We start from the raw sequence: 23,750 nt of genomic DNA, 5'->3' as shown, positions 1-23,750 counted from the left end.
CTCCAGCTGTACCTCTCACATTGTTTCTCTCATATCATCCCATGATGGCCAGAGAACAGGATTCAGTTATGAATTTTGAGGGAATGTAATGCTGGGCTAGACAAGAAACTTAACCTCTTCCTTCACTTTTCAGTGGAGGGAGAGGTTAAGTTTCTTGTCTAGCCCAGCTTTGCATTCCTTCAAAAGCCAATGATGGAGTTGAGCTAGAGACTGGTTCACCTGGCTCAGCTGCCTCCCCTCACACTACATGGTTTCCACTGTACTCCACTGTAACATGGACTTATATTTGTTAAAATAGCATAATGTCAATAATAATGCTCCAAGCATTGTTCTAAATGCTTCATAGGCAGTAACTAACTTCACCGCAAAGAAATACAGTAAGTAGTGCATTCATTTTCCAAGTAAAATAACGGAGTCACAGAGAAGTAGAAACAGTTGGACTAAGTCATAGAACCAATGGTCTCAGTAGTCTGGAGAGAAGTACTGGTATTTTATTCCTCCTCATGCAGCAATTTGACTGAGATAATAGCTCCAGAATCCCTGCAACGTGACACAACTAAAATCTCACTCACAACATATTCAGCTCAGGTTTTCAGGGGTTTTTTGCTCCACATTCTCCTCATTCAGGAACTCAGAGAGGTGTCATCCAAGCCACCTCTGGGCTTTCCTGATCAATGTTGTGGGATAGAGAGAGTGCCACTGTGTGTTGTACTAGAGTCAATTGTTCTTTCCAGAAGGAACACAGCAGCCCGAAATTCAATTCGTCATTCCCTCACTGTTTCCCTTAGTCTGTCCAGACCTCCATCTCTGCTGGGAGCAGCATTTGTTCACCCTTGTTAGACACACAGGGATGATTCTTGTTTCTTCTTTTCCTCAGCTACTGACAAGCGATCACAGTGTCCCATCTAGATGGTTTTCCAACCAACCTCTTCCTCTCTAAGCTCGCTTTTCTTCTTTAGGTTTTCATGATTGCTCTCCTGAACCACAGTAAATGCATTCTGATGGCTATCCCTGCCTCCATCCTTATTTCTCAAAAAATAATAAAAAGAAAAAATGGAGTACTCAAAGCACCCCACTTCTCCTCTTCCCTGCATCAATTACGTCCACTTCTTTTTGCTGCTTATTTTGGCATTACTTCCATGTTTCTAAATTACATGTGTATTGCAATGTTTTGGTTTTTCAGTTCTAGCGATCAACTATTTAAATTTCACTATTTTGCTCTCTTTCCTCTCCAGTCCAACCACAAATGTGTACCCTATCCAGTCCCCAACCCACTAGAAATGCACATATAGTAAACAGAGACAGTGGTTCTATCAATATTGAACCTTCTCATTGTTATGAATATCTATTTACCACTGACCCATATAAAAATTAGAATTGTTTCCTTTCCTACAGGAATTTTTCTTGTTTTACTTAAAATTAATATTTCTATTTGTGTATATTTTTTAGTTTCCTATGTTCTTTTAAAAATTTAATCCCAAACTCATCATTGTCTTAATTTCCTTTTAAAAGTTTTACAGGTACATCAGAAATGTTATCAGTTTAACTTCCTAAAGAATTTCTCCAGGATTTTTCTATCTCCTGTCTGGTCTGGCATTCCTCATTTGACACATGATGGTCTTTCTAAAATCTCCTTTTACCGTCAACTTGAGGTTTTCTCCTGCCTTTATCCTATGTCGTATCTCCCTCTGTGCTGTAGCTAAGGTAGGTCTACACTTGCACTTTCTCCAGCACATCTGGAACCTTTATGAAAAAGAGTGAGAAGTCTTTGTGGGATTTTTGTTGCTTGGTTGGTTGGTTGGCTTTATTTTGTTTTGAGATTGTCTGAAAATGCCTATTACACTTTCATGCTTGTTTGGCTGGGTATATAAATCTAGGTTTCAAATGATAAATAATGTTTTTTCAGAATTTTGAAGGCTCTATATGTTGTCTTTAATCTTAATGTGTTGTTTGTAAGAAAGCTAAAGTCTCTTTGGTTTGTGATATATTGAATATGACCTGCTTTTATTTTCTTTGGAAACTTCAGAAGTTTTATTGCCAGTGATATGAAACAATTCTAATGTCCATTGGAATTTCTGTTTTTATCTGTTTTTCTGGGGTCTGAATGTGTTCCTCAAGATTAAAGTTCATATCTTTTAATTATGACAAATGTTCTTGAATTAATATTTAATTTTTAAAATTTCTTTTCTCTGTACTTTAAGAAACTTCTATTATTTTTATTTTAGACCTTCTAGACTATTTTGGTAATCTTCCTGTCTTATATATTTGTTTGATTATTTTTCTTCCTATTTCAGCTCTCTTTTTTTTCTTAAGAGTTCTCAGCAAACTGACAGAAGAGCAGAGGATCAAACACCGCATGTTCTCACTCATAGGCGGGTGTTGAACAATGAGAACACATGGACACAGGGAGGGGAGCACTCCACACTGGGGTCAGTGGGGGGGAAATAGGGGAGGGAGGGTGGGGGGTAGGAAGCTGGGGAGGGATGGCAGGGGGAGAAATGCCAGATGTAGGTGATGGGGAGGAAGGCAGCAAATCACACAGCCATGTGTGTTCCTATGCAACAATTTTGCATGTTCTTCACATGTACCCCAAAACCTAAAATGCAATAAAATAAATAAATGGGAAAAAAAAAAAAGAAAAAAAAAAAAGAGTTCTTTTTTATTCTATAAGTCTCTCTTTGTTCTAGATATATGTTTCTCATTTTAGGTTTGTAATATCTTCTTCCATTTCTGTGATATTGATAGGCATTAATTCCTTTACATTTTTTTCTCCTAGCATTGTCTCTTCCATCACTTACCATCTTTAAATTGTGTCGGGTTTTGGCACTGATTTTTCTGTCTCATAAACCATGTCTGTCTGTTCATGTTTGGGAATGGAACTGTAAAACGATAATTAGAAACACTGACATGAGCAGTCCTTGTTGGTTGTGAGCCTCACTGTTGGGTTATGTGGTAGGACCATTTCACTGGCAACCACCATTTCAGTGAAGAAAGTCCTTTCTGCCTGAACTGGTAAGATTTCCTAGAAAAAGACTCGCAGCCTGCTGCCTGGAGGGTAAATTTCTGACTACTATAATTTTGGGAACTAAACATTTTATAATTCTAATTATTTGAGGTGTCTAAAACACTCAGCTCATAGAAGCAGAGAGTAGAATTGTTGGTGACTGTCAGAGACTGTGGAGGAGGGAAAAATGGGGAGTTGCTGTCCAACGAGTATCAAGTTTCAGTTTTATAAGATGAGTAACTTCTAGCGATCTGCTGTAGAACACAGTATCTATGGTTTAAAACACAGTATTGGGTACTTAATATGCAAGGATGGTTGATGCCATTTTAAGTGTTTTACCATAAAAAAAAAGAATGAAAGGCAATTTTTGTAGGTGATGGCCATATTTAGTACCTTGATTATATTGAAGACATCATGGGCATCTTCATATGCCCAAACTCATCAAAATGTATACATCAAATATGTGTAAATTTGGTATATTAATTATACCCCAATAAGGCTTTTTTAAAAACTGCAAGAGTTGTGCAGATAAGAGCATACCTATTTTTACAAGGAGCTTCATGAACTTGTCCCAGGGCTGAAGTTGGAACAAGAAAGTAGTTGTCCTTTTGAGACCACGAGGCTCCTTTAACTTAGTTATAGAGCATTTAGGAACCACTGAAAGACCATAAGCCAAATATAACATAATAAGAGGCTTTGTTGAGAAAAATAATTCTTATTATTTCCAACTCAATGGGTAGAAATGGCTTAATGCTGTGTCAGTGAAAGTGGCACATGCTGCATTGCTGAGACTCGCATCCAGTGAAATGTGTGCTTTTATTTTTCATTATTGCTTCATCTAAAAGCTACTTCCTGCTATCTTTGCTTTTACCTAATGGCAGTGCAGCTACAGCAATACATCTCCTGACCCTTTGAACAGTCTTTCTCAAATGTCCCTACTGATGAGCATTGTTTTTAACTGAAGACCTGATGTTTCGCTACTGCTCTAGCCCCTCTGCTATGACAATGCTGCCTAGCATTACTTCAGCAATCCAGGATTTGTGCTTTCTTTAAAAAGCAAAAAGCACCACATGTATTTGATTGATACTGCTAAACGTGTGTCAATTAAATAATAAAAAGTAGTTTAACTATTTTTAAATTCATGATATTCTTTCCTTATTATTGTTATGCTTTAAGTTCTGGAGTACATGTGCAGAATGCGCAGGTTTGCTACATAGGTATACACGTGCCATAGTGGTTTGCTACATCCATCCCCCCATCATCTACCTTTTTTTTTTTTTTTTAAGAAAATTCAAAGCCTGTGTGGCCAGGCTGTCCTGCAATTTAATTCAGAAGCTTGGACTGAGCCCCTGGAATTGTCAAAAACTATAGTTCCAAGGACGCAAAAAAACAAAAGAAAAGGCAAGGATTCATTGTCTCCTATCAAGGGCAGTGCAGTGAACTTCGGCCTTCCAGGTACCTCACTGATTAAAATTATCCCATATGGAGCCCATCTAGTTCAGCAGGAGAGACAGGGCTATGCTGACACAAGGAAGTGCTTTAAAAACTTTTAGAGTGACTGCCGCCTTAAATTTTATACCCCAAATGCCTAGCTCACCTCACCAGCCCTAACCCTGTCCTGGGGGCGTGTGTGGTGTGAATCTGAAGGAAATGGGACACTCTTTCCTAATCAATGCCCTAACCTTCACAGGCACAACCAGGCAAGTTGTAGAATTCTACCAACATTGTCATTCAGCTGTCATTTAATTTTGATTTTTGTCACCTTAATACTGCAACTGTGAGAATAAAGATCATTTTATTATAGTCTTAGAAAGTCTCTGGTCCTCTGGCTTTGACTTAAGAAAAGAATTTACATTTAAAATTGTCAACCTTTTTCTTTTTTTATTATACTTTAAGTTTTGGGGAACATGTGCAGAACACGCAGGTTTGTTACATAGGAATACACGTGCCTTGGCAGTTTGCTGCATCCATTCCCCCATCATCTACATTAAGTATTTCTCCTAATGTTATCTCTCCCCAATCCCCCCACCCGCTGCCATCCCTCCCCTACCCACCCCCCTGACCGCCGACAGGCCCTGGTGTGTGATGTTCTCCCTGTGTCCATGTTTTCTCATTGTTCAACACCCACTTATGAGTGAAAACATGCAGTGTTTAGTTTTCTGTTCCTGTGTCAATCTTTTCCTTTAAGTGTTTCAGCACAGTTGGAAGGGACCATGCATGCCCTTTTCAGCCCTCATGCTATTTATTTATTCTGAATTTCTTGGTTCCCTGGGTCCTAGTTTCAGTATTTCTCACATTCCTGGTGGCCTTAGGCAATTATTTGATTGGTAGGTTTGCAGCTTTATACCATGAATTTCCAAAGTGCCCTCCTCACATTGGCTGCACCTCATTATCCTTAAGCTCAACTAGTCAAGACCACCAGTTTCATGCTGCCATTGCTTTTAGGTTCTGATGCCAGAAACACTTCTGGTACCAGTTTCTCTGTCACTCAGGGTTCTCTAATGCCAATCAACAGAAACCACCATTGCTAAGGAAAGCAGAAAATAATAACAATAATAATTTAGACAAAAATATAAAGAGCTCCTGGGTATCTGAGAATAAGCAAATCCCACTGAGAGATTGACGACACTGTCCAACGTTAAAATGACTGAAGAGCAGCTCTAGTGAATGCTCCATGGTTTCCCCTCTTGAAAGATAGTCTTTTGGCTTATGCTACTGATTTAGAACCCACAGAAATGTCACAAATGTTGTTTCTGAAATCTGGGTCCCTCAGCCACTACCCTCATGGCAACATGAATTCTGGGTGGTGCCTGCCCCAAGTTGGCAGTTGACTGCGTCTGACTGGCAGGGCCAAGCTCATGTATCCTCTGTATCCTAGCTTCAAGGAAGTTTGGAAAAGTGAGTTCAGACTTGTAGAGTAAAATACAGAAATTATGTTTTGTAACTTATCATCACTTAGAATTTTCTAAAGATACTGGACTGCTACAAATATGTCCAATGTTTACCTTGGGGGATGATTCAAATGTATCCAATAGATTTTATGCACAATTCCGTACACGCCCGACAATCTCAGATGAAGACATACACAGTGTCTAAGAAAGAAAGTTGAGAAGCAAAAAGACAACTGACAACAATTTAGTAAAACCCATTGGTCCTCAGCACTGAATTTTCATCGTGATCTGATTTCCAACCCACGTGCCCTCCCTATAGATCTGGAAAACCAACATGTCATGACCTTGACGGTAGTTTGGTCACTCAAGTTCTCCCTGTCTCAATTACATTCTTATTGTAAATTGCATACGCAGCTTTTCTGCTTTTCTTTCTTACAGATCGTATTCCCTTTAGAAGCTAATCACTTTGGTTGACCACAGACTTGCACCCTCAGCCCCTTCCTTCTCAAATTCAATCAATATCATTGTTGGGTCACCTTAGAATAGAACAGTGGCCAGAGAAAAGGGTAGCAATACTGGACTCTAATTATTCCCAGTCTATCTCATCTGATTACCACCAGCCACGTGCTCCTGAGGAACAAAGAAAACAGATGCCTATCCTCCCACCTCTTCCCAAAGCAATGAAGATCAGACTGTGGTTTTATTATGGTCATAGTCAGACCTCAGAGCATTGTCTAATTAACAGCATGGCGTTTGAAGATCAGGGGCAAAGAATGAAAATAATAGGATTTAAAGCCAGGATCTCTTCTGAAAACTAAAAACACTGAAACTTTCTTAACTAACACAACAATAGCAATGATCTTGCCCTGCTCTTCTTGCATAGTGCCCCTGAGAATCAAAAGAGATGCTGGCCTTAAAAGGTCTATGTAAGGCACAGGGTGCCCGACAGGTGCTAGAGATTATTCCTGAGCCAACCGGAAGAATAGGAACTTTGAGGTCAGATGCTTTAGGACTCAAGTCTTGAACATTCCACTGAAATAATTCCTAGAAGCCCATGGCCCCTTTACCCAAGCTGCAATGTAGTAAATATCTAGTGCAGTGATTCCTAAAATTGAATGAATGTTACAATCAAAACTCTGACACTCACGTTGTAACCTTTTGGGTTTTATCACAATCTCTGGGTACCAAAGCATCAGCATTTTTTAAAGTCCCCGCTATTTTCTGTATGCAAGTGATGTTGAGAACCTGTGAGTGTAAGATATTAGTTGTACTCTTCTCAAATTCCTTACATGCCTGCATTTTAATCCCTCTGCCTCTACTTTGAGTGGCTAAGGTCAAGTCAGTCCTTTAGTTCATTCCATCATTTATAAAATAGGGATAATATTATCGATGTCACCCATCTTATTACTGTGAGAATCAACCTGGATGGTCCTTCCAAACACTACACTGTTATTTGGATGCTAAGGCAGGTTGGTAAACCATACTTGCTGAGGGTCCTTATCATCAAGAGGCCCAGAACAGAGACGGTAGATGGTTTGACACAAATCATTCCCACTGCCAGGAAGGAAACACAGAAACGATCTTTTGACGAGGAATCCCACATCTTCATGACAGACTGTAGAAGAGACACAGGTTTAAATCTGGGTCTAAGAACAAATCACCATTCACAGAGATTTTTTAATGAACCAAATGACAGCTAGCTTTTTTTTTTCTTCTATAAAAATATTCATTTCTCCAAACTCCCAACAGTTTTTGTGCCCAAAAAATGGAGACAAGGGGGAGGATTCAGACTGAAGAATGACAGGCTTTTTGTTAAGAAAGGCTGCCAGGAACTTTGCAGGCCTCTGTCTTCCCTCCTGCTTATTAATTGAATTAATTGAATTAATGAAATGCATCTCAGGGATGTATTTCAGCACCATGAAGTCCTTTCTACCTGATTATATCATGCAACAAGAAACTGGCATTTTCTCTTTTTGGATTTTTTTTAATTGGTTTCTTTTTCATGCACTGTGTCCTGAGCCATCTCAAAAGCCATTCTTTGCTGGTCAGTGTCCCTCTTAGAGTTCTGCTCTCCACCTCGAAACGCCTCAACCAAGTCACTAACTGAACAAACTGAGATAATATGCTAATAGAATTGTGTTTTCTAATTTTGCTCTGTAAAGAGCTTCCAAATGGATTGGATGAACTAATGAGAAAAAATAGAAAATAATGAATATTTGATTGAATAGATTTTTAGTGTCACTTCTCATTCTACTGATGATGGCCTATAGGCCCTCAGGAACAAACAGAGAGATCATCTTGAGAATATTAATCAAGTATTAGGTACAATTACTGACTATATTCTCCATATTTCGTACTCAAGAATTTCCTTCTACCATTAACAAACAAATTCTGGGTGTCTTGCCATGCAACATGCCTTCAGGAAGGTGGGAGGATTCAGTGATGATTCAGACATGCCTCTTTGCCCAAAATGTTCATATTAAGTAACAGAGAAAGTAGTGGGTAAGAGGACAATTTCAATTTGGATTGTAGTGCCATGCCAGACTGCTGATGAGGTGATTAGATGTGCCTAACCCTGATTATTTGGGAACAAGAGAAAGCAGTCAGATTATCGATCTCAGGCTTATGAGGGAGAGGGAGTTCTTTATACTGGCAAGGATGGAAGGGAGTTCCTGCCTCCCCTTGGGGAGCCTCTTATGTCACATCAATAACTTGCATTTTATCCACTGAAGGAAGTCATTGAGTAGACTTCTCTGCATGGTTCTATTCACTTTTTAAATCACCTCCAAACATATATGGTGGAAAGCATAAGAGAAACTCCTGTCAGTGGCAGAAGTCCTCTCCATTTTACAGTCCTCTTATGCCTGGAAGGTCAAAATGAGTTAAATACATCACCTGATGTCACTTGTTTTTGTGTCATTTGTTTTTGTGGACAACCCTGCTCTAATCTATGTCCAAATACCTTATGTAAACTTAGGTTTTAGAACATTAACAAACAGTGTCTGGGAACATTTTTGTCAAAGGCAATTTGTAAATATAGCCAGAAAGTTGTGCTGTTGCTATAGAGTCATTTTTAATTTTTAACTAATTCTAAACTCTCCATTAAAAAGGGTGTAGGGTATAAAATATTTCTTTTTTTTTAAATATCTGAGTAAAAATTTAGATACTTCGAATTGGATGAAAATATACCCACTATATAAACACACAATATAGGCATACTTCTGTAACTATTTTTTCTTCTGCTTCATCTTCTCATATTCAGAAAACGGAAAAGAGAAAACATCAGGATGGTCGCCCAGACAAGGAACAGTGCCATTGCAAGAAGCAAAAGAAGGAAAGGCAGAAACTACTCCCTAAGCTAAAATTCCCATCCCAGATAGCTCTGAATCCCTAAGGGCTTTGTTTAAGAAGCGCTGGGTTGGAAGCAAGAGAACAACCTTTGCCCAAACTTTCCGTGGAAGCTTTAGAGAAGTGGCTGTCTAGCTTCACTGTGAAGGCGATCACCTGGAGGGCTGCTCAATCCGTGGATTGCAGGGGTCTGCCCCAGGATTTCTGATTTCTTATGTCTGGGGCGGGGACTAGAAATACACATTTCTTTCTCTTTTTTTAATGCAAAATATTTTACTTTTAAACTTTTAAATTTGAAAACAAGCTAGCCTACATTAAATAATATAGTTTCCAAAGCTGAATGTGCTCACTTGGAGCTCAGATTTTCTGTCTGAAATACAAACACAACTTCCTAAGTGGGAATACTACTGTTCAATGATCGGCAGTTAGATGGAGTGATCGATCTCAGTTCGTAACATCCTTTTTTTTCCCCTTGGTAAGGTTGTATGCAATTCTAGAATAGATGCATTTTTCTAGTTTTACACTGACAATTTCATCCCAAACATCTCCTGGGAGGCATAAACCATGTACAGGAATCCATCTTCATCCTTCTCACTCTCACACACCTCTGAGATTGGTGTGGAGGTGCTCACCGTGCTGTGTCCATTTACCAACAGGAAGAAGGCTTGATTAGCATTGAGCTGTAAGTGCCTTCAATTATCTTGATGCGCTCACTCATGTTGACATGGTCAGGTACAAGGGACTTCATTTTATCCAGGACAGGAAGCTGCTTCTCACCCTTGTATCATTCTGTTATCACCGGGAGTTTGGTTGGATGCTGCTCTCGAAGAAGTTGGACACTGTCTACTCTTTGTTTGAAGGTGTGGCGCCACTTGAAGGTCTTCTCCAACAGCATGGTGCAGGGATCTGGGCGGTGGCAGTGGATCCGACTCTGGCGACAGTGACTTCGCTTGGAAATGTGCATTTCTAACAACTTCCAGCGTGGCGCTGCTGAAGCTAGTCATAACACCACACTTTGAGAATCACTGTCATGTGGAGGTTTAATCTTTCTAAGCCTCTTAAAATGTGAAAAACAACATCTCAAAGTGAGGCATAAATTTAAAAACACATATAAAATTTCTTACAATATATGTTGGCATCCAACCAAGGTAACTTGAGGTTACACCGCATGAGTTCAATGAGCTATATAACCTCCCTGGTGCCCTCGCTTTCTTTGATCATAGGAAATGGGCTAAATCATTCCCTAAAGAACTTTCCATTGCTCAACTTTATATTTAATTTGACCTAAAAATCCACAAGCTACATCCTACCAGTGAAAGGAATTTGAGTCCAAAAATATATTTAGAAAGGAGGATTTTATTTTGCATAAAACAAGTATTCAATTCAAGTATCACTGACACATTTTAAGAATTAGTGAAAAATGCCTATGTGCCTAGGTGGTTATTTCTGTCAAATTTTTGCATTTTTCATAAAAGCATTGCATCTGAGACTAAACTAACGTCATTTTTGAATTATAAATCTCTAGAATCTGATGTACACAAAACTAACATATTAAAGGACTAAGAATAATAGACCAGTTTCTTTCCTTCTAAAATGCAATACATAATGTATAGCTCAGTGATGATTGTGGCCGGTTGGCTCTCAGGTAATCAAGCATTTACTTGTTGTAGAAACAGATGAATGAAGGTTGATATTTACAAAAATAAAGGGTAATCTAGGCTTATTTGTGATGACTATTGTCAGGTTCTAGGGTTAAAGTACTGTGCCTTTCAAACGAATTCAACCATTCATCTGGGATTTGGAGCCCTACATTTTGGCAATATCTGTAAAAGTGTTAATGCTTGCACCATTTGACCCAACAATTCCACTTCATCAAATTTCTTGATGGTCACATAAGAAATCACTCCAAAAATGCAAGCACGCACACACAAAGAAATTAACTGTGGCTTTGTTTGTGAAAGCAACAATTAGACATAACTGAAATGTCCTTCGATAGGGTATTAGGAAAACTCATTATGGTTCATTTATACACTGGAGTTTTGTGAGTGCTTAGAAAGTATAAAGTTCACCTCTGTGGGCTTCTGTGGAACAATACCAAGGATAAAAGGAGAGAGGTCAAGCTATAGAAAAGTAAATACAGTATACTATGAACTGTACATAGAAAGAGGCGGTAGTGATGAAGTAGCTATATGTATACCTGTATCTGCACCTAAACCTACAGCTACATCTGTATCTGTGCCTATTTCTCCACTTAAACCCACAGCTAAATCTATATCTACATCTCAACACATGGGTACATCTATATCTATACTTAAACCTGCATCTATTCCTATATCCATACCTATATCTTACCTATATATGCATTTACGTCCGCATGTATAATTGTGTCTGCAACAGCATTTACATCTGTCTCTCACGTCTACATCTATACCTGCGTCTACATATACGTTCATATTTCACCATGTACAACTACATCTACACCTTAGTTACATGTACACTTACATTTGCAACTATACCTACACATGCATTCATATCTCACCTACATCTGCTCCTGAATCTTTATCTACACATGCATCTGTATCTCACCTACATCTACACCTGAATCTGTATACACACAGACGTCTATCACCTACATCTGAATCTTTTCTACACCCTTGTCTACATCTCATCTGTATCTCACCTACATCAACACCTGAATCTGTATACACACAGATGTCTAACACCTACATCTGAATTTTTATCTACACTCTTGTCTACATCTCATCTGCATCTCACCTACATCTACATATACATTTGCACTTAAACCTATATCTCCACATACATCTGTATCTACATCTCATCTACATGTGTATATTTTTATACATGGGCTTAAAAATACATAAGAAATTGCCAATGGTGTTTGACTTGGGTGAGAAATGAGGGTCTGGGGTAGGAGAGGGTGGAAGCAAATATTAGATTCACTATTTTGTACTGTCAAAGCATTGGCTAATTTTATGTCTCAAGTTTTCACTATGTAAATACATACATGTATATACACATAAATCCTTCTCTAGAAGACAGAGAACAATAGATAGCTGTACCATAAAAGTGAGTCCCATTTAACCACAAGTCCTCTCCTATAGCTTTTGTGGTTTCTGTGTCTGCCTTACAAGTCAACTCTTGGTGGATTTTTACCTCAGATTTTTTTTATGGCTGCGTGGGCTCTTAAAGGCTCCTGTTTGGATTTTACTTCTGGAGTTTAAATTTCTACTTTAAGCTTAGTTTAACTGTTCTGATTCAATTGTCAGCCAGTTTCATGAATACCATTAGGCCCAACATTGAAAAGACAGGGAAACTGGAGTCAGAGAGGGTAGGTAGCTCCTTAGTGCCACATCTCCAGGAACTAACAGAACTGAGTTTTGAATCAGGTCAGCTTGCATCCAAAGCCTGTGCTCTTCCCAGTTAATCATTGTGTCTGCTCTCATTGTATCTTAGATCTATCTTGAAACTTACAGCTCTCCGTGATCTCAGGAATGGATGTTAGGGAAATTCAAATGAACATGCAGTTTGTGTTATTTGTGTAGTTCTTGCTATAAAATGTTTGTCCTTTCTTACTCTTCTACCCCATAGGCTTCCTGTTGGTTCTTCCATCGCTCTCCCTTTCCAGTTTGGCTCTTTCTTCCCCATCTTCTGTCTGGCGTCAGACTAAAGTGCATATCTATGCATTTTTCATTAATCTGGCAAGTTTCTTAAAACTTTGGTATGAATAAATCACCACCATATAATTCATTATGAATAGCATCAGCCTGGGGTATGATTCTTCTGCTACTAAAGAGTCAGCATGTTTTACAATTTTCAACAGGAGGATTTGATTTTTTTTCTCTCTCTCCTTTCTACTGAAAGCAATTTTAAAGTGTTCCTCATATATGTATATGTTAATGTCATTATTCTTTATGTTCTTCAGCCATTCATCTCCAAGCTACTTCCACTCAGCTCTGTCATGAGTGAATGTGATTAATCATCTCAGCTCTTGTACTCAAGAGAAAGGAGGAAGAATTAAACCATATGGCAGTAGTACAACTAGATACCCAGGGTGAGGAGTGCTTTGTGGTTGGCAGGTAGGTCAGAATTCTGCTTTCCTTTTTATTGTCTTCTGAAAATTATGAGTAAATGACCAGCTGCTTTAAAATTCCCAGAGTGATGATACTAGTTACTGGGAGATTTTGTTGGTATCTCCTACTGTACCAGGCACTGTGCTGTTCCTTTTATTTTAGAGTCTACTTCAATCTTCAAGTCCCTTATGAGATAATTTTGCTCCTCATTTTCTGAGAAAACCAAGGCTCCAATGCTGCAGAAGCCTCTTCGGTGACACATACTATAAAATGGCACAGTTGATACTCAAATTAAAATCAGCTTACTCCATAAACTTGATGCGTATTTGTCTCTGAGTAGCCCAGGATGTGGAGTGACATGAAACAAAATAAAACACAATGAGTGCAGATCAAAAAATAAAGCTGCTTGTAAAGCACTTGCATCTGTACAACTTGCCTGGATTTCTACCGGTAATTACCTTCATGGAAATTTTTAGAGTTGGAGTCTTTCCCTCTTTCAACCCTTAGGAGAAATGTCTAAAAAGCCACACAGATTCTCATGCAGTTGAACTATACTAATATGTTTAATAAGCACGAAGCAACACTAACTCAGTAGTTGATGTTTGACACTGGGAAACTGTGCTTCTCCCTGGACCACAAGATTTCAGCACTTGTGAGGGTTTGTCCCAATTTATGGCTTCCAAATATGCAGGATGCCTTCAGGTCCAGTGGGTCTAGATACTGCAGGGTCTCCAGTGCTGGCTGTGACTCACCTAAGCCTGTTCCTTTCTGCCTCTGTGAGCCCATCAGTGTCCAGGCCTGACTGGGCAGTTGCTGCCCTTTCTCCTTCATTCTAGAACCTGTGGTTCTCAGTTCATGGGTCTCTGACCAAACAGGGAAACGAGGTTTCTTTGATTTTTGTTTTATCCCCCTCCTGTTTCTTCTGTCAAATCCTGAAGCTGCTCATCACCCAACACACGATAACCTCAGCATCTGTGGAGGTCTCTCTGTGCTTCAAGCTCTGTCTTCAGGAGCTTTTTCCCAGTGGCACCTGCCGCAGCACGCGGTGGGAGCTTTGTTACTAGGTATTATCAGCCGCTTCTGGCAAGGCAGCCACAGTTCTCTGGGGTCGGAACCAGAGCTAGGACAACAGCTGGATGGGCCAGACTGGGTGAAGCTGGAAGATAAGAGTCCAAGCAGTTACCCAAAGCTAGGGACAAATGAGGGCTGGAGCAAAAGCAGCTGGTCCAACCTGGGTGACTGCAGATGTATACATAGGAAGTGAGTCCAGAGGCAGAGGCTAAATTAGGAGTTGTTATTCATGTTTGCTGTTATTTCATTGCCTGAAAAATTGTGTGGCCAAGCTCAGTGGTAGTATGGTAGAAACTATCCCAAGGACATGTACCCAAAGAGGTGTGAACAAATTGGGGGTCATTGTTTAGCAGTCTCCCAGTGTGGATAAAGACACCGAGGGGATCCAAGCCCCAGGATTAAGCTGTGTGGCAATGAGAGGAGAAGCAAGAGACTGAGCTTACCCATAGCATGAGTAAGGTAATTGAAGCTGGTCTGGAAACACAGTGTCTGAGTATAGGTATGACGCAGTTCTGAGTATGTTTACAGGAACGATTTAAACGATCCCCAATGTCATGAAATGCCTGGAAACAACTAGGTGATGCCAGGGAGGTCAATAATGCACGCAGCTCTCCACTGACACTTCCCCAAATTGCAAAACACTAGGGAAGCCAGTGAGCCGATCTCTGGGAAAGTCTCTACGAAATAACGGAGAAGCCAAGTTGTAATCATTTAAGAACTGTGAATTCAACCCAGCCTCGGTCATTGTGAACAGATTACTGGGCCCTACTAAGCTCTGTGAACAGCCTCCATCTATTACCCCGTAGAACTTCATTTTTATAACACTCTTATTTTAGCATAACTCATCATTCTTTCTCATTATTACTAATAAATCCCTGTCTCTCCTCTGAGATCATTTCCAGATTGGGAAACAAAATACGGTAAGAGCTCTTCTTTCAAGTTCGTCTAAGTGGGATTCATTCACATTTCCATGCATTCACCAAGGCATTATCTCCAATTCAAATGTCTCTGCATTCATTTAATTTTTATAGAAAAAGCTCTAGAAATTCTCAGCATAGGCACAATTCAGAAGTTTATCACAAGAAAAATGAGACAGGCTGAAATTAGCTAAAACCTTAGCAATAATGAGATAACATCAAAATCTGATTGATAATGGTGATATGTAGGGAAGGAAAGAACCTATTTCTACTCAGATATGATGGCTGTCTAAATCTTACTCCTCATTGATTCATTCTTTAACACACTAATAGCTACAGATTATTAACAACTTACACAGCAATTAAAATGCTTATGTTTTATAAAGAAATCAATAATTGCCTGCATTTTGGTTTATTCCAACACACTCAGTTAAGCATGTATACAAGTAATTTAATTATGTGGCCTAAGATGTAAAACCTAAATCAGAGAAGGGAGCCAAGAAGGTGTGAAGGGAAGCACAAAATCTTCAGTACTAGATCAGGAAAATCTCTGTTTTAACCACATGATCTGTCAAGAATGTGATCATTACATCGATCTAGAAATTTATTTGAAATGGACTATTTTATAGTTTTTTTTTTTTTTCAATTTACCATGTGAAGTCATTTTCTCATCTCCAGAATGCCCTCACCTAGGATAAGTTGTACAACTTTTCTAAGTCCCTGCTGTTATTTTGCTCTTGGCGCTTAATCATAGTGTTTTGTAAGTAACTGAGTTTACTTTGTTAGTTTCTATTTTGCCACACTACACACACACAGCAAATCCTGAGCCCCATGAAATTAGTAATTATTTGTCTTGTTTTCAAATCCAAAGCCCTGAGCAGAGATCTGTCACACAGTTGCTTACTAAATGTTCTCAGGAAGAAAATTAAAGGACACGTCCAGGGGTTATGGGGTGTGTGTGTGTGTGTGTGTGTGTGCGCGCACACATTCTATAAATTAAAGATTATGGGGTAAAGTATCTAAGGCTGACTATAGGAATGACTAAGTAAAAGGTAAAAAAAAAAAAAGCACATGATCTAGGCATATAAATAAGACATTTTCTTTTCTAAACAGATTTTTATTTAAAATAACAAATGGTACAGCTAACTACCTCCTCTGAGAAGTGCCTGAACCCTGAGAACACATCTGTAGCACCTGCTGGGCTCACCTGCTGATATAATCCCAGCCCTTCTCAATTATGTCTCACAACATTGGAGCAGGGACATTATGGAAAGAAGAGCACAGGGGACAGGGATGGTAAATGAGGAATGATCTCATACATTTAGGAATACTGTGAGAAGTCCTGTGATATTGTAAGTGTTTAACGTTACTTAAATAAGAATTTCATCACATTTATGAGTATGTAGATACCCCATCGCATATGAAACCTATTCGTTTCCCCCATAGAATACCTGCATATTTGGTGAAGCATTGCATTCGGCCTTTCTTATCAGCCATTGCCTTTTAGAATCTTCTTTCTTCTCTCTGGAAAGCTTTGTTTTATCTCATCAGTGTTTTCATAAATGGCAAATCACATTTAAGTCATGCCTTTTCCAAGAGGCTAGTACTGTTGGAATTGGAAGCCCTCTGGTACCTACCTTTCTCAGAGGGAGGTGTCAACAGTGTCTCTCCACATTACATCTGAGACAAAATCTGAGTCCAAAAGCCACTGTTTCTTTTGGCAGACAGCACAGCTCAAACACAGCTAATAACTCTGAAAATAGCTCCCTTGTTCCTGTTGACCAGTGGGGTGCTGAAGACAAAGCAAACCTACAAATATACCACCAGCATTCTGTCAATCAAAGTGACATTTTATTTAGTTAACCTGGGAACATCCTGCTAGCACTGGCTGTCAGTTTGGGCCAGGGGAGGAGAGTGACGCTAATGGTTCGCTGTAATAAATACACCTTTAGCACGGACTAAAACTTTTTGTTTTTTTCTGAAGACTCACACTGTAGCTTTGGGCTTTCAAATATAATCTTTCAAAAGCCAGGAATACTTTTCTATGTAAAGCTTAAAATGCAGCTCATCTGAATAGACCAAGGTTAAACACACCAAGAGAATTAGATTATTTATCAAACAGAATTAAACAGATGTGGTCTTAATTCTGGGAACTCTGTTATTTGATACTATATCACACTGGACATGCCTCAGCATTTTCAAAGACAAAACTGAATTAATAAAAAACATCTCATGTTTTGCTGAAAGGACCTGGTGGCATGAGGAATGTGCAGCTCCTGGCACTGCATACAGCTCAACATGTGTTAGATCTAGTCCCTGTATTCCCTCACACTCATCCAAAAGAAATTGAGGTGGATTATATTAAATGATAGATTGAGAGATCAGTTGATGAGTAGAAAAATACAATGGCAATTCAACAGAAAGAAAAATAGCAAGCTGCCCATCAGGGATGATATGTGTGCTATAACCAAGCACCCAATTAAGAGAGCCATTGGGACGGTATTTGAGGCAGATAAATAGATTCTGGCATTGTCCTTAAGGTTGTGACATCTAGGAGTCGACTTGAACTTTACGTGAGCCTGATCCTGAACCCTTTTCAACATCAGCACCACCGTGCTGACCATCATCTTCTACATCACCACTGCCCCAGTCTAAAGGATTTTAACCCATTGCAAAATCTTTGTTCCCATTTGATCCTCAAAATATCCCTCAGGGTCTGATAAGACATGCATTCTCTTTCACTTATAAAATAAAAACGTGAAGTTCAGAGAGCTTAGTGGACTTATCGAAGTCACAGAGCACATGAGGGAAGAACTCAGATTCCATCTCTGGTCTTAAGATCTCCATTTATCTCATTTCCTCAGTTCTATGCCATCTACCAGTCCATAATAACCTCGCTTGTCAATGAATTCCTACTCTAAAGCATGACTTCCCTCAGGAATTAATAACAGTGATTCCTTCTTGTGATGTAGTTCCAAGTTTCCTCCACAATCTCAGCTTTTTTCCTTAAAAAGGTTTCTAAAAGGACCCTAAATTGCTGAGTAAATTGGCTTCTTAACTTGCTATTCATTACTCACAAGGACTCTGGACTATTACAGAGAATCAACACATGGCAGAGTTTCTCTGTTAATTTATTTTATTCCTTCATTCTGCATTCTGGTGGATGTGCCCTCTTGGCATTATAAATCCAGAGCATGTAATTAACAACCACACTTTGAACCCAATTCTCTTTCTTTTTTCTTTCCTAACTACCTCTGCCTCCTTTGATCTCAGTCATTTTCTTAATTAACTTATGTGCATGCCAGACCTGTTTCTTTGGGTCTTTGCAAATTTGGGAAGTTTGGAAGTGTGGGTGAGCAAAGCCAGGCTGACCTTACAGTGAAGGGGTAAAACAAGTCAGCGCTCCACCACACACAGCTGCATAAGCCCTATGAAAGTGCAATTTACAACACCCACCACAGCAATGAAGTCACCATTTAGTAAGCAACCACCAGGAATCAGGAGCTTCCCACCCTTTACCTCTTATCCTCACACTCCCCAAGGAGAAAGGTGTTGGTACAGTCCCAATTTTGGACATGGGACAATTAGGCTCAGAGAGGGTAAGTGGTCTGCTACAAAGCAACTCCAAGACTGTTTTCTCCCCTAGCAGGATATGTGTTTTTAACAAATACAAAAATATTTTTCGTGATTCTGATAATTGAAGCTGTGGAGTTTGTAGGAACTGGGAGAGAGAGGGAGAAGGATGCAATTGGAGATTATCAATCAAGGAAATCAACTTTCCTATAGAGATATTCTCTAAGCTGGATGGACAGTAGTCCAGGATAGAGTGGCCAGCAAGGTGAACAGGGCTCAGGCTTAACAATGGCCCTAAGAGAGAGAAAGGGATATCAGATTAAGTGGGCAGAAAGGGGTATCAGATTAAGTGGGCAGAAGAGAGAAACCGATGGAGGAAGGGGGCTCCTTCCCAAGCCCATGAATTCTGGCTGACCAGTCTCTTGGTAGCTGACCTGCAGGGGTAGGTGGTGCAAGAAACAAAACCTGGGATCAGAAAGACAAGACCAGTAAGCAAATGCATATTTTTCAAGACTTTGGACAACTAACTGAATGCATAGTGAAAATTTCAAATGCAGTAGAGGAACAGATAAGCTCTAGCAACCAAGTCAGAAACCAGGCCACATGGCAGAGATCAGGAAAGGTATTCAGATGCCCTCAGGGCAAGTTGGCCACCAGGCGTACAGACGGATAGGTGGCAAAATCTCCATGCCTCAGCCAGCAGGATGGCACTGCCACACAGTGGCTAAGACCACAGGTCCGGGGTCAGGCAGTGCAGCCTCTAAATTTAATTCAGCTGCTGATTTCCCATAGTGCATCCTTGAGAAGTTATTTAGCATTCCTGAGTCTCAGTTTTCCTATTTGTAAAATTAGAATGATAGAAATAAACTTGTGAAAGGAAATGAGCTATGGCAAAGTAAGTTAATATGTTCAGAGCAGCACCTGCCATATGATCAGTGCCTCACAGGCAATATGAAGGTCTTTCCTGTTTCAATCACAATTTACTTTAAGACCAGGCAGATTTGAACTTGTGCTTGGTAGGGTCGCATTTTCTTAGTCATTTAACCAATAATTAAATGCCAGACACTAAGTTAAGGCTGGGGCTTGGTACCATATATCAATTTCTGCCTTCCTCCCCCTAAATGCTGCCTTAAGAACTCAAAGGTGATCGGTCACACCAGGAACTTAAGAAATAATATGTTACTTGATGCATTAATCAATTTGCTTTTCTGGAATAATTTAACTTATTAAAATTATTTATATAATAAACTTTCTCAGCCAGTCATAATGACTCATGCCTGTCCTCACAACACTTTGGGAGGCGGCAGGAGGACCACTTGAGCCCAGGAGTTTAAGACCAGCCTAGGTGACATACGGAGACTCTGTCTTTACAAAAAAATTAAAAAGTTATCCAGGCATAGTGACATGCACTCATAGTCCCAGCTACTTAGCAGACTGAAGCAGAAGGATCGCTTGAGCCCAGGAGCTACAGGCTGCAGTGAGCTATGATTATGCCAATGCGCTCTAGCTTAAATGACTGGAGTGAAATCCTGTCTCAAAAAAAAAAAAATCATATAAAGAATGGATTAGCTATGGAAAAGAGGATAGAGGTTAAAAATAGAACTCTCATTATGATCCAGGAAACTCCACTTCTGTGTCTAAAAGAATTGAAATGAACTGCATCTATACAGAGATATCTGCACTCTGAAACTCCTTGTAGCATGATTCACAATAACCAAAATACGAAAACAACTTATGTGTCTGTCAACAGACAAAGGTAAAAAAGAATTGTCTCTCTCTCACACACACACACACACACACACACAAAATGGAATATTATTCAGCCTTAAAAAAGAGGAGATACTACCATTTTTGACAATACGGATGAACTCAGAAGACGTTAAGCTAAGTGAAATAAGTCAGACACAGAAAGAAAAGCACTGTGAGATCTCACTTATACACCAAATCAGAAAAAGAAAAAAAAAAGTCAAATAGGAATGGAGAGTAGAACGGTGGACACCAGTGGCAGGGAGAAGGCGGGATGGGGAAAAGTTAGCCAAAGTGTACGCATGTGCAGTTCGGTTGGATGAATATGCTTAGAGAGCCAATGTACAGCCAGAGAACCATAATTCATAATGTTGCACACTGAAAATTTGCTAACGAGAGCAGTTTTTAAGTTCTCTTAGCACAAAAATTAAAAAGGTAGCAATGGAAGGCAATGAATATGTTTAATTGTTTGACTGTAGTAATCATTTCACTGTGTATAAGTAGATCAAAACATTATGTAGCATACCATAAAAACATGTAATACAATCTTTTTAAAAATAAAGGCCTATCACTGGTTAACCAAACACAGGACTCTTGAACCAGTTTTCTGTGAGTAGTGTAAAAAAGAAAAAATAAATAAAAAATAAATAACATTTGAAAATAGAAAAGTAAGAGATGGCAGAGCTGTAATAAAGGAAAACGGCGAGGAGCCACCTTCTTAGCCTCCGTGCGAGGGAGTTACTGGAGCATAAGATGCAGCTGATGGAGCCAGGGCTCCTTTTCTTCGGCATCAAATTTTCTGAGCCAGAATAAGGCTGAATATCCTGGTGCTTCAGGGAGGGATTAAAAATTACCCCCAGATGACCCTTAATATGCCTTATCCAGTGTGCTGAGTTAAATACATAGTTAAATATAATCGTGGTCTTTTCCTCTCCCGTTAGCCCAAGTTATTCTCTGCTTCCAGAACCGTAAGGATACAGAAGGTGGGCATCAACCCACCTGCTCCTACGTGGTGCTGAGAGTTGCAACGCTCTCAGTGTATGTGGCCAACAATTTTCCACTGTAGCATATGGAAAATATAGCAGTCCTCACAAGCTAAGTGCTAAGCCACAGACCTCATTTGCTGGGTGCTATCGAATACGTGGGTAAACCTCAACTGATCAGAAGGCTTAAGCAGGAGATGGTATTGAGCTAGAGTGATTATTGATGATGACTCTAGTAGCACTGTGGCACATCAACTGTGAATCCAATGAGAAGTAATTATATGCATTAAATTAATGTGTCCAATTGGATGGGCTGAAAATTGCAAAGGACTCTAGGAATTCTTGCATAATAGTGGAATATACCCAAAGAAAGGGAAGTTAGTCTTATTGAGAGATGTATTAATCTCTGCAAAACTGCTGGCAGGAAGAATCACCAGAGTTTATTACAGAAGTCAGTATCCCAAACTCTTCAAGATAATTGCAGGTAGCCAAGTTCAATAGACTGGCAGATGCCAATCGTAATGATCATCATCATAATCTCAATGATAGCTATTATTTTATTTGTTGCTTTCTATGTACTAGGCATTGAATCTTACAAATTGCATGTAATTTCATTCTGTTGAAGAGAGGTTGGCAAACTATGTCCTTAGGGCTACGCCCGGCCTGCCTCTGTTTTGGTAAATAAACTTTTGTTGGAACACAGCCAAAGCCTTTTCTTTATATAATATCTATAGTGGCTTTCGTCATTCATTCAGAGTTTGAGCTTGTTGGGTTGAGAGCGTTTATCTACCTGGTGTCCCCTCCTGCCATTTTCCCAAATATAGCGTCCCCACTCACACCTCACTTGTATGTCCTCCAAGTAGGAATTCTCAGTATGCTCTGTGACAAGTACTTTAATAACTGTGTTTCTGTTTGAGAAAAAAAAAATACTGCATTGAACTTAACTCTTTTTCCTGCAAATAATTTTTAAACATATCAGCCAAGGAAAGGTAAGCATTGTTTATAAGCACAAAAAACACTGGACTACACTCAATTGCCCAACTACAAAGGGATGATAGAGTAAAATAAGACATCTATTTGATGGAATAGTAAGCAACTAATCAAAGACATCATTGTTTATGATGTAATGTTAACTGAAAAGGGAAGAACGTAAAAATGTATCGTTAAATTCAGTCATCAGCAAATATTCAAGAATGAGGTAACCACTCAACCAGGAACTGCATATACAGTGGTGAATACATAGATGTTCTCCACCTTCAAGAAAATTACAGTCTAGGAGCAAGTTACAATCTACAGGCAAGAAGTTCATGAAACAAAAATCCCCAACCTGTAATAATTTCAATGAAGCAGAAGTAGAAAAGTATAAAGTATTCAGATATAATCTGAAGAAAAGAATCTATTTTATATTGGAGCAAGGAATAGTACTTTGACACATGTAGAATGTGTTCTTCAAGCGATGAATAGGTGAAGCATGTTTGAGAAAGAGGACAAAGCTGGACTAAGGTCAAGCGTGAGGAGAAAACAGGGGGTGATTGAGAACAGGAAGTGGAAGGAATCTAGTAAGTTGCAGATTGCCAGAAGAGGAAGTAAGAGAGTTGAGGAGGGCTTGACCGTGCAAGGCAGGGGTCTCCTAAGGATTTGAGACTATATCTTAAAGACCCTGAACAAACTCCTGCAGGATATAAGCAGTGCATGGTGTGATCACATTTATATGTTAAGGCAATCTTTCTGATGACCTAAGGAGAATGGGTTGTTAGGGAGCAAAATTAAAATACAAACATGGTCTGGGCACAGTGGCTCACACCTGTAATTGCAGCACTTTAGGAGGCCAGGGTGGGCAGATCTCTTGAGGTCAGGAGTTCGAGACCAGCCTGGCCAACATGGTGAAACCTCATTCTACTAAAAATACAAAAAAATTCACTGAATGTGGTGGCAAGTGCCTGTAGTTCCAGCTACTAGGGAGGCTGAGGCAGGAGAATCTCTTGAACCTGAGAGTCGGAGGTTGCAGTGCAGTGAGCCAAGATTGTGCCACTGCACTCCAGCCTGGTGACAGAGCAAGACTCCATCTCGAAGAAAAGGAAGAAAGAAAGAAAGAAAGAAAGAAAGAAAGAAAGAAAGAAAGAAAG

General features: G+C 39.5%; 1 pseudogene; it reads right to left on the bottom strand.

Moving 5' to 3' along the window:
* Positions 1–9,713: 9,713 nt before the first annotated feature.
* Positions 9,714–10,293, bottom strand: LOC116529639 (annotated as a pseudogene).
* Positions 10,294–23,750: the final 13,457 nt, after the last annotated feature.

The sequence above is a fragment of the Sapajus apella genome, unplaced genomic scaffold (genome assembly GCF_009761245.1).
Source record: "Sapajus apella isolate SASKATOON/1434 unplaced genomic scaffold, GSC_monkey_1.0 scaffold3, whole genome shotgun sequence".
Classification (NCBI taxonomy): domain Eukaryota; kingdom Metazoa; phylum Chordata; class Mammalia; order Primates; family Cebidae; genus Sapajus; species Sapajus apella.
This window is presented reverse-complemented; position numbering and strand designations above follow the sequence as displayed.